This window comes from Eupeodes corollae, chromosome 1 (assembly GCF_945859685.1).
Source record: "Eupeodes corollae chromosome 1, idEupCoro1.1, whole genome shotgun sequence".
NCBI lineage: Eukaryota > Metazoa > Arthropoda > Insecta > Diptera > Syrphidae > Eupeodes > Eupeodes corollae.
The window spans coordinates 207504937-207517946 of NC_079147.1; the positions used below are offsets into that span (position 1 = coordinate 207504937).

Sequence of the window (13010 nt, forward strand, 5' to 3'; positions counted from 1 at the left end):
AAAAATTAACCACACGAGTTAGCACAGATACAAACACATATTGCATTTATGCGGGGCATGTAATTATTTTTCAAACATATCTTCGACTACAAAACAATATACAACTCTCCACATACCGCCGCCGACCACACACTAAAGTTGTTTAAATTGCTTATAAAACGCTTGACTAATCACTTGTCAGATTAATTACCATCCACCTATAGATATTTCTGATGACAGAAGTTCAAGAATGATTTAAATATGCATTCATAGCTGTTGCTTAACCATAAACATCCTCAAACAATTGCTTGTGAAAATGACATTTTAGATTAATATCAAAGTTTGCTGTTCAGCTCTTTTGTTTTACGATCGATATCTCAATAAAAAACAAAATTAAAATACAAAACTGAATTTATGAATCTAATTTTAAGGAAAATACAATTTCAGATCAACCAACAGGCTACCTGGTAACAGGAAGTGGAATAATAAAAATTTGCTGCAACAATAATGGTCAAGAGTTCGATGCGGGTTGGGTTGGGCCGTGAGCTCTCTTTTGAGAAAAAATAGCATTATTAGGTACATTGTGAGTTGTGAAGAATAGAAAAAAAATGAAAATATTACCAAGTCGTAACGCAACGTGCCCCTAATTATCATACCGCTAAGGTGCACACGCCCAAGACCAAGAAAGAGCACAAGATAAGTGGCTTGTAGTAAAAATCTGTAATGTTATTCATATATCTCTCTGGCAGGCTGCCTGACTGGTGGATAGAGATTTTGCGCATATAGAGCCATCTATTTTTATACATATTTGAGAAGAGTGCAGAAACAAAGGCGCAGTCCACGATCGGAGCGAAGCGATGGGATACTGTGATACACAGATACACGGTAGCAAAATTTATGTTTATTAATGGAGTTATTTAGAGGAAAACTCTACAATATTTGAGCAGCATCGGTATATGCGGTGGTTTTGTGGGTACCTTCATATTGATTCCCAAGAGGAGGGGGCGGTTATGTCATTGATTCATCGCAAATAACCCGCCCAAGTGTACATATATTAGATCGGTCCAAGTGGCGTCGGTGGCGGTGCCGGTGTCGTTGCCGGTGACAAACAAAAAACTCCATCCGTATGACACAAAAGTCCCACACAATACTGGAACTTTGTGAATCATGGATATGAACTTGCTACATGATTTAGTGCACGGAGTTGTGGCGCAGTGGCGTTGCGGCAGCTCAGATTTGCCACATTGCTCTGGAGGTATGAAAATTCCAACAAAGGCCACCTGAGTCAATGGGTGAGCGATTCCATTTGCACACAATCTCAATTATGATTTATTAATAAATTCGTATTCCGTTTATTTTTCTTTTTTGTATCTTTTTCTATTCAATGAGTTTGAGTTTCTTTGGTTCCTTGGTAAAGTAATATACCGGAAAATGGTCTCAAAGAAAATTGTGTTTAAGACAAAACAAAAATATTACAAATAAAAACCTGCTGTGCAATAGAGGTTGGGTTGTGATGATTTATTTATAATAATATTTTTAATGATTGTTGTTTCTGTGTATGTTTGTTTGTATACTTATAAATACATTTATAGCTTAATACATATAAACTATTTGGCTCAACTATACGTCTTATGTTTGTATGTAGAGCTTTTGTTTGCACTAATTAGTCCAATCGTATAAATTTGAATAAATTTTCTACTTAAAATCAAAATAAATTGCATAAGTTTCTTTCTTGCTCGGGTTTGGTGGTTTAGTGGTAGCTGCTGGTTTACGGATAGTTTTTGATTAAAGTTTAGGCAAGTCTTTTTGATTTTAGTATCTACACATATACATACATACATATGTACATAATTTATAAATTTATATCTGATAGGAGAATGATTGGAGCAAGAAAATTTTTGACGTTTTGTGTTTTTTTTTTGAACCCAATTTTATTTTTGTTTTTAGTTTTTAATTGAATTTATGAGAGGTGTGGACTGGAAAGAGACTGATTGAAATAATTAATTGGGGTGAGCTGGTTTTTTGTAATTTTCTGTATTTGTTCCAATTTAAAATTTATCTGATGTTTCGAAAAATATACAATATATTTGAGGTTAAAATTGAAATCAATTCATAAGTGTTAAGGTTGATTGACTTTAAGGTAGTATATACTTGAATGATCTTGAAAAATAACTGAAATATTAATGAACAAATAACCATAAGAATTAGAAGATCAGTGAATTCAATAAAGTGGATTTTAAAAAATTACTGAAAAATCAAAACAAAAAAATGGATAATCACACAATAATCATTTTAACAAAATTTGAAAAACCAGGAAATAAAAGATGCTTTTCAAGGAAGCCCAGACAAATTAATCAAATAACTAACGAGAACTATAAGAGTCACATTTTCTTCACTTGCGTTCAACTTATCTAATCTCTGACGAATCTGAATTCTTTACTTCCGTGCAGGTAATCCAGTCATGACTCGGACGCAGCAAAAGTTGACCATTAGAGACGGTTTTCAATTGATGAATGTTTCAAATAATAGTTAATAGAAATGTGAATGAATTGGTTTTAAATGACTAAAAGATTTATCATAGTTACGGTTGAATTTCATAAATTAGGGGAGGGTCTATAAAATCAGTCATAAATCAAATGAAAGTCAGATGAATTTCAAATCTTGTTTTTGAAAACGCAAATGGATCCAAATCAGAAGATGACATATTTTTAGACTTATATCCATCTGACAGAGACGAAAAAAAACAGACAATGAGAAACGTGACATTCATCCCTGAAAACATTATTCGCACACAGGAATGGTTAAGAGTTGTAAGACCCTATTTCTCAACAGACTTTTGTGTTACCTAATAAAATAAAATAACAAAATATGAGAAGCGTGCCGTCATAGACGTTGAGAGGTTCAGAGCAGGTAAAACGCCGTCTTAATTCCATAAACCTCGAAATGAAGGCTGTAAAGACAAAAGTGAAAAAATCATAGTAGAACCACAGACAATGCTGAGGATATGGAAGGTGCAGTTTTGCAGATTGCTTGCTACGTCAACAAATCGAATTTAGTTGTTAGGCAGTATGATCCTTCAAATATGAAGGACGAAACCATCGATACCGTCTTCACAACTTAGACGAATCAAAAATTTTCGTATCTAAGCTGAAGCCCAAGGAAGCCGCTGGAGCAGCCATTTTTTTTTAAACGCCTCTGGAGATAATTATATTGTATGCTCCATTAACTCGCATATACTGATGACATTGACATCGTTGGACCACATAGGCAGCCACTGGCGAATAAAAGTGTAGTAAAGTACCTTGGCATCTGGTTGGAGCAGTACTTGTTTTTCGACAGACATATGACTGCTGCTCTGGCCAGAGCTAAGGGAGCATTTGCCTTGACAGAACTGTGTAAAGGTGATTTGCTACATGGCCCTTATCCGGCCTATGATTGACTATGTGTGCCCGGTATGGTTTAACGTTGCCTCATCTCAAATGGAAAAGATTTGGGTGTTTGATAGAAAATGTCTGCGACGACGGTGCCTTGGACTACACAAAACACCAGAGTCGGAGTAATAACATTTCTATTCCAACCAGGTTCTAGACAACAGAGCCAACATAAACAGAAAAGATAATTTCTTGTTGAAGCTTGGTAATTGTCACATTGCGAGAGCGATTTCGTCGACTAACAGCTAAATTTTTGGGGCTTTCTACCCCAATTATGAGTTCTACGAACGTGCACGTTTAAGGGGTCCGACCGAAGCTTTTCTCTATTTAGACAATGGAGGGCTGATACAGGATAGGGAGGCGGTTCCGCTAAACTACCACGGAGTCAAGTGCCTTCGGTTCAGTAGGACTGTTTCCTATAGAGACCGTCGAGATAGGGTGAAGCAGGAGAACCAGTTTTGATGGCTTCAAATTGAGAATGTCATTTTTAAGTTGTCTAGGGCGATGGTTTTGGCGGGCTTACATAGGTTTAAGGATTAGGTTTTAGATTAGGTTCTTGTTGTTTAGAATTAAAATTGTTCTTAGGCCGAAAGGCAGTAGCTGTAAGAAAATGTATTATCTTAGAGCACCCGCATAGTGCCAGTAAGATATTTTTTAAAGTTTTTGAAATATACGCTAGTTTTTTAAGAATTTTTGTCTAGTTTTAAGATAGACTTAAGATTTTGATAAAATAAAATAATAAAAGAAACTGATGACATTGACATAATTGGACGCAGTATTAAAACGGAGGCGGAAAAATTATGTTTAGAGGTTAATGAGGGAAAAATAAAGTACATGCTGCCATTAAGATGGACTTAAAACACCGACGTCTGGCTCTGGGTCAAAAATCGAGAGACTTTACTTTGTGGTAGTTAAGGATTTTGACTATTTCAGATTCGTTTTGAATGCAGACACACAAGCGCTGAGATCAAATGAGAAATTACTCTTGCTAACCTCTGTTTTTTTGGAAAGCAAATGAGTAGTTAAACTCTCGAGTAACCAAAGTATATAAGACCATTACCATCTCCCTCCTGTTATACGGTGACAAGCATAAACTATGACAAAATCGGATGAAAGAACCCTTCGTTGTTTCGAGATAAAATTTGCTTGCTTGATGTACCATTCAGTATGTATAGAATTTGAGTGGAGAAGAAGATTACGAGCAACGTATAGACTTAGCCAGAAAGATTAAAGTCCAACTACCGTGATGGCTTGGTTATGCAAAGTGCATGGAAAGCCATAAGCTCCAGCCTGGATAGTCTTCGAATCCACTTCCACAGCACAGTGCATTAGATAAAGACTGCGGATCTGGTTAAAAGTGGTTCATCTCTGAATCCGCTACTGGAGATATCAAGCTTAAAGGACCGAGCTGAATTAAGAAGTTTAATGTGTGCAACCCTAATTCACGCTAGACTAGGACATCCATCCAACATGCTTTTTGTTTTGAAATTAATAAAAAAGTTACATGCATATTTCTTATTCAGAAATATTATACCTCAAAGCTTAAAGAAGTTTAAGGATATTGTTCTATTATTTCCTCATCTTAAAAGTCAAAATTAAAGTTGTTTCATGTCAGTTCGAATGCTTAAAAAATTAATTATTATTAATTATTAAAAATCTCCTTTTACAAGAAGCTCAAAGTTAATAACTTTTTTTAATTTTCTTAGTGAATTTTGTTGTCAACAACAGTTTAAAAATGTTTTGGTTTGAAAAAATTATGTAAAATACATAAAGATAACACTATTTGACACTCAAAACTTTGTACAATGCTTACATAGCTTTTTTCAGTTAAAGAGTATTTCCATTCCACTGTGTATTTGATTTCATTTAAAAATGTATTTAACATTGTTTTCTTAAACCACAGGACTATAATAGCAATAAAACACGATTTCTCATGTGATTAATTCGATTGTATCTCATTATATCTCTACAAAAAACTAAGATATAAAAATAAATATCCCAAAAAAATCCACAGACTGCTTTAAATCAAAACTTAAGAAAACAAAAAAAAAGACACAAAACGAAAACTCTAATCCGGGTCAATATAATTTCTCACATATCTGACGATGATCACGCTAACCTCATCGAACAATAATAATTAACCAGATCACATCCATCCATCAACACTAAGTGATGTGAATAAAATGTAATCGACTATCGGATTAAAAAAGTTTCTCTTTTTATTTTTATATTTCTTTTTTTCTTCATTTTATGTGTATTTTTTTAAAAGTTAAACAAAAATAAAACTAATAGAAAGAGAGGCTGGAAAAAAAGAGAATCATTTTCGTGCGCGCGAATTCGTTCAAATAAAAACGAATTCGTTTTGCAAATTCCGAGATATTATTTATTTTGTTTTTATTTTGGTGTGAAATATTTTATTTTTGATTCTGCACGATTTCTCTTAAAACGAACAAAAAATATTCTAGGGTAGTTGTTGCCTCCCGTCTTCAGGTTTGATTTTATACGAGAATTAATTCCATTCCGAATCGAACAGGTGGTGTTGTCATGATTATCAAAGCAACTTAACAAAAAAACATACAAAATAAAATAAATTAGAATAAATTAAAAATATAAAACATTTTTAATTTGAAATCAAAGAATTTTGTATAATTATGTTGATTTCTGTGATTTTGTGACGTCCAAAACAAACACGAAACAACTTACAATTCCACCTGTTTGGTGAGATACTTCTGATTGAAATTTATATAAAACAAAAATATCCAGATTCTAGCAGTTGCCCCCAATATATCGATATTCTTTTAAATCCATTTAAGATAAGTTTAAATTGATGATTAATTTTATGGCAAATCGATTAATGCAAAGTTTGTTTGTTTCTGGTTTAGTTTTTTGATTACGTTAAAGTTGTAAATAATTTATTGTAAAATATCTCAAAAGTACGTTATCAGAAAATTATGTCAAAAACTGTGTGATGCGATTACAACTTTACTATTTTTCTTGTTCTGGATTTTTTTATTCTCATAAAATAATCTAGAGAAAATAAAACAAGAATCACTGGGTCATAAAATGTTTTTTTAAGTGCTAGAATTAATTTAAATTATAATGTTGAAACAATAAAAAACTAACATTAAGGAAAATATATATGTACATTTTTTAAAACTATAACACGAGATTGATGGAAGTGTTTGAAGTTTTATTTGTGTTTTTATTTCTTGATAGATTTTATTATATCAAAGGTGTAAGATGGTAGGAAACTGAGACTGAGACTGATACTGAGTTGATGATGGGTTGGATTTCAAACTTACACATTTTTATCAGCTGTGGAATTTCTGAAATGAAAAAAAAAGAAAATTTCGTAAGTTGGTGCAGTGAATGGTTATGGCCGTATTAAATAAAAGTTACATGAATAAACATACAATAAAATAAAATGCTACCAATTCGAAAATAGTATTGGAGATATCATATGACTTCGTTGTGGTTCTGAATTCCATACGAATAAGTTGAGTTGTTTTAGGTTGAGTGACAATAAATATGTATATGGAATGAAATCACTTTCTTTCTCTGATGTTTTAGTCTTGTCCAATTTAATTTAATAAGAAATAAATGGTGAGAGATTTTTTTGTCAAGTTTACCTTTAATTTTATAATGTTGAAATCTCATTCACATTTTTAATACAAATTCATTTTGCTATAAGAAACCTTCATAATTGTTCAAAATGAATGAGTTCAAATGAATGAGGTTCATAAATTTTACCAAAAGATACAAAAAGTCTTAAGGATAAAAGCCACGAACGGAAACTTGTAAAAACGATCAGAAGAAGACCGCTTTTTGAAACTACGAGTATATAACGACGATGACTAATCGAACTCTGCTGTTAAGGAAAAATAATAGTTTTTGGCAGCGTAAAACTACATTTCCGTAAACCTGACCTCGACGAAAGGAAGATAGCTATATCTCATTTGAAAGTCCAACAAATCTGCTGGAGCTGATGGCCGAATCATTTAAAGCAGCAGGTGATGATTTGGAAAGGAGTAAGCACCGAATCATCTGCAAAATATGGTTGAAAGAAACCTTGCTCAATGAGTGCAATCTCAGCATAGGTTGTCAAATCCTCAAGAAAGAAGGCACTCTGAACTGCTCCAACTACAAGCGTATTAATCTCCGGAACATCGCGTACAAAATTTTTTCTGCCGTATTATGTGAAGGTATGAAGCTGTTTGTTAACAAGCTGATAGGTCCTTAGCAGTGTTGTCAAACCAGGAAAGTGCACCATTGACAAAATATACACATTACGGCAGATCTTGGAAATAACCTAGGAACTTAAACACGATACCCAATATCTTTTAATCGATTTCCTATGACCGCTTATGACAGCATCTATAGAAAAGAACTTTACAGTTTTGGGATCATGTCATGTCCTTTTGTGCGGAATGATGAAGGAGGATGAACGTTGCTTTAAGAAGATCTAAAAAGATCTCAGGGATGCTTTTGATGTAAAAAAAGGGTTTAGATAAGTTGATGCACTGTTAAACGACTTCTTTAACATCGTTCTGGAAAGAATTGTGCAAAATTTAATCATACAAAATAGAGGCATCTTCCAAAGGTCCGTCGAATTACTCGGTTACGCTGATTATATTGACATTATTTGAAGATCAAAGGGTTATGTCAGCAGCGTGTTGTTAAGCACTGCGATGGAAGCGGAGAAGATGGGTTGAGGGGTCAAGAAAGGAAATTGAAGAACGACGTCTTGGTCAAAAAGTCATCATGAACAGTTATAACTTGGTGATAGTTAAAAAACTTTGTCAACCTAGGCATCGCTATAAATTCAGGCAAAGACACCAGTGCTTAAATAAAACGGAGACTAAATTCCAAATCACTGTTCATTTCGGTTTAATAGCTTTCTGAGGCTTCAACCAAGTCAGGCAAGATGAAAACGTCTTGGGGTGCTTCGAGATAAAAATTATTCTTGTGATTTTTGATGCCATCTGCCCAGACGATTGCTTTATTTTAACAGAGAATGTTAATTGGGTATCTAAAAAAAATCATTCACTGGTCACAAGGTTATAAGATTCTAGAACATTGACTTGGAAATTTATAAATCTAGTCAAATGAATATACTGACTGACATTGACTTTTTTAACAATTTTGGCCTATAGCTCGCAAAAATTACACCCACACCTTTGGCATGCTATGTCATCATGGTTAGCTTAAATCAAACTACTAATATAAGTATAAACCACCAAGTTAATTGGTTGTTTTTTTGCGAAGTTTGCTTATTTATACGAGTACCTTTTGGAGAGGAAATTGTACTTAAGTAGCGAAGACTCAAAAACCTGACGTTATTATACACTGATGTAATAGCATAGTTTTATTGATAATTTCAATATTTAAAGATTAAGATCATGATTTTTTTGATTTTCAAGAAAGTGGTCCAGTATAGTTGATATGATAATTCCAAAAATACTTTCAAGGCCTAGATGTAGGCCCGCCGGCCACCGTACCCAACCTATGTTGGATGTATGCAGTCTAGGAGTAAAATTAAGCTACATTATAGTTTGCTCAAATTTGAAGTTAACTTTTAATTGATGTTTTATGTAAAATATTTGTTAATAAAATCATTTTTTAAAAAGAAGAAAATACTTATAGAGCTCTGAAATGCAAGGCATTTGAATTGAAGCAAACAGCATTAAAACTTTATTGCTCCTAGTAATAAAAACAACATTTCAGTCCCATTTTTCTTTTTTTTTTGCTTAAATTCTACTTTTACAAGCAATAACCTGAGATAGATTGTAAATTATCAATTAAGTTTTTATTCAATACAAATACAATTTTTAACTATAAACTGTTTTAAGTGACCATTTTATAGCTAATAACTATGCTGAATCGTGGTTATATACTATTTTGTTTCTCAAACTTATCAGAAAAAACACAAAATAATCACTTAATTACCACAAAGTATGGGTATACAATTTACCCGCAGCTGTTGCAAGTGCAACTATGTTCCTTCCCCATACTATTTGTGTGCAATAATTTTGACATTATTTTACGTAAGAATTCCAAAACAGTCATTAAACCAATTCAAAGTGGCTTAATGATTAAAGAAAAAAAAATAAAAACAAAACTTCACAGCTTGATCATTCTTCATAATAATAAAAATAGAAAAGATGTAAAAAAAGGAGAAACAGACACAGAAACCAACAAACCAGTACTCATTAAAAAAAATCAAATCAAAACCTCTCAATATACCATCAGATGACATCATGTTTCCTCCGTTTGCTCCTGCCACTGTCATACTCCAATAAAATATCAAAAAATTCCCACATTCGTTACAACATCCAAAATTTATCCAAGTACACCATAAGCCATACCATCATGCATCGACTGACTTATAATCACATTCAAAATGCACCATCAGAAAAGTCTGAATATATCGCAACTTTGAGTGCATCCTCACCATCATCATATCGCCCGACATACACCACCACCACACCACCGGCATCGTCATAGTCATCTTCAAAGTGCATCTAGATCTGCCAAAATTGTATCTTCTGCTATCTATGGAGTTGTAGTCGCAGTGGACTAACAAAACAACAACAAGAGACCATCACATGAAGTATCTTCGATCATAATATCAATTTTGCGTGCGTGCCAATAGATAGAAGTGTATCTAGATATTGCTCTGCTTCGAACTCTATGTGGTGTTATGGTATAACCAACGAGGTAAGATACTTCATTTTTATAGACCATCGCATCGTCTTCTTGGTCGTGGTTTCTCCACATAAAGATTATTTCTGCTGCATATTTCATGAATTTTTTTCTCCTGTGTTCATATCTTTAAAATCGTTTTTGTTTTTTTTTCGTGTTTTTTTAAGAGGATCCCACTTCTGACGCTTGCGTAATTATAACACACAACAAGTTTTAGAGCAAAGCAGCAGCTTCATGAGGACATACAAACAAGCAAAGCGCAAAAAAAGAGGAATTAAATAAAATATAACATCGACTTAAGTCAGAGTAGAAAGAAGAGTTAGATACTTTTTTTTGTTAGTAAATATCTGAAGCCAGTCAGTATAGTGCCTGGAGGAGCTATAAGCTCGTATCTAGGAGAGATGAAGAACATGCGCGCTGGTTGTGCGCATTTGATTGCCATCGCACGATTATCACAAAAGATGCTCGCCATAAGATGATGTTTGCTCCTGCTTCTGCTTTGCCACCACCATATCGCCATCGCCAAGATGGTTGTAGCACTTTACTTAACCCTCTAACCCCACTAAGCCATACTGTATACCATAAACTTGCTGAATTGAACTGAAAATCACACAAATTAGACGAAGAAACAAGCAGCAAAGAAAAAAATGTGTATACTTGTTGGTGCATCACGCGCGCCACATCAGAGTTTGGCAATAGCGCACTTTTAACAAGAGAGGTGCGCAAGCGTGCGCACCCCAGAAATTCCTCACTTAAGATGGAGGAATATAATATTGGACATTGATGGGAATTCTAAATGAGCCTCGGGTTTTTGCTTTGATTTGAAGTGCTGCTATAAAGCCAAGCCAAGCCAAGTCCCTCCGACCGAAGCTTAAGCTGAAGTTGATGTACCAGTACCAGTACCAATACCAGCAGCAACAACAACAGACAGCAGCGCTAGTGTAGCAGCGGCTTCAAAATGAGTAGCACACATCACATCACATAAAACATCATTTTTTAATGACAGTTGTTACCTCTCTGCCATAAGAATCCAACAACAACCACATTGCACCATTTTTATGAATGCTATAGTATTCAGTATCTATATATTTCTATCTATGTATCTTTGCCGGTATATCTGGTGCGATGTCATGGGATTGTGACCAACAAGAGTGAAGTTGCTGTTTGAAGTTATTTTTCTTTTTTCAAACATTGGTTTGGCCATAATGGTTGTTGGTTGTGTGTTTTCGTAATCAGGAGCAAAGATGTTATGAAATACCAATTGAAGAATTGATTGAATGTTGTTAAAAACGAGCAAAAACTTATGTTGGGAAAATCCAGTTGACACCCCCATTATGAACTTTTTTTTAGATATTTTGCTTAGGATTTGAAAAGACCTCAGAAAGCTATTAAAAAATATCTGACTGGTGGGTACTTCACCTACTTTTGAATTAATAACTTTACCACTAAGTCTATGAAAATCCGTGGAAGAGAAATATCTGGTAAGCCTTTCGTTCATAAATAGGATACACTGCATGGGGCTTAAGTAGCTTTAACATTGCAGAGACGGGGTAAAAAATGGTGTCGTTTTGAATTCTTTAACATTGCAATGATAGAAAAGCGCGTGATAAGGCAAGGTACACTCACGCAGGATGGCTAAAAAACGAATGTTAGTACTTCACTGACGGGCATTCCTATTAAAGCGTGAGTAGTACTGTTGAACGGTTTAAGGGTGATATTCAGATGGGTATTTCACTATACATAATAGTCCATTGAAGTAATTAAAGAAGACAAGAAACTGTACGAATCCTGGTTGATATTGTCTAAGAGTTTTATATATGTACGTTTTTTGAGCACCAGCCCAGAGATTGGAGTTATGCTCAGGTTTTAAAGATTTATAGGTTTTGTAAATTGTAGCCAGATCAATAGGAGAAACACATTTCTTCCGTCGTCTTCAACCCATTCTATACTTTGTTCTTGTATTGAACGTACAAAGACGAGATTTCTGATCGAACGAAATAGGGTGGTCTTTTGTTACTCACTTAGAATGTTGGTCACATCCCTTCAATTGTACTTCCGATGCAATAATTATCATGGTCATTCCAGGAAAGCTATTGATCCAACCCTTCATGAACCCGTAACCATGACCTCATTGCTTAGACGGGTTATACTCTTTGGCCATCATTAGTCTGTTTTCTGCCCAACATGAAAAAGCTGCTCGAAGGACCACACAGTGGATTATAATCAAGTGTTCCTTCATCTAAACCCGAGGCACACATTTTCGATAAGAGAAGCAACTCTGTGCAATGTTCTAGAAATGTCAAGAACAATAATCATACTTTTTACAAAACGATGTAATGTTTTATTTGACTTATTGCTACGAAAGCCGTACTGCCGGTCATTAAGAAGCCTTTAATCTTCCAGATATTTCTTGAGGTGAGTTGTCCATGATTTTGACAAAAAGGGACGTAGGTGAAATTGATTCAAAAGAACGAGAAGGAAACCAGAGTTTAAGTAAATAAGTGAGTTCGTATGGGCCGGACAAATACTGTTTTCCATCTGCTCAGAACGGGCCCTTAAAAGTTGGAACGATAAAAATGCATAAACTAGGTTTCATGCGGAATTGAAATAAGACGATACTACTTTTGAATTTTCAGAGACGAGACCAAGACGAGAATGTTTGTGTTAAATTAATTTGCTGAGAGCCTCGTCAGTCTTTTCGGGTTTTATAGTCTTCTTCTAGATAGAACAACAAAAGACACTACCGTTGGAACAACTGACAAGAAGTTATACGAGACGGACACCGGACGAGATTGATATTTTTAGATTTTGACCGGTACGAGAGGATAAAAGTCTCGTCTCGTGGCCAGCACTTGTGCGTAGCCCAAGCCATTTCTTTTAAAAATAAGTTTCTCGATA

The 13010-nt window shown here is 34.4% G+C and overlaps 2 protein-coding genes across 3 annotated transcripts in view; one reads left to right on the plus strand and one right to left on the minus strand.

The window, feature by feature from the left end:
* The window catches only part of LOC129953952 (probable basic-leucine zipper transcription factor D), a 401434-nt gene that overhangs the window by 103530 nt on the left and 284894 nt on the right, over positions 1 to 13010 (minus strand). For both annotated transcript variants that reach the window (XM_056067515.1, XM_056067514.1), the window contains one exon: positions 6713 to 6736. The gene's annotated coding sequence lies outside the window, so the exon portion shown is untranslated. The remainder of the gene's footprint in view (positions 1 to 6712; positions 6737 to 13010) is intronic.
* The window catches only part of LOC129948362 (uncharacterized), a 77748-nt gene that overhangs the window by 17405 nt on the left and 47333 nt on the right, over positions 1 to 13010 (plus strand). The window lies entirely within an intron of this gene.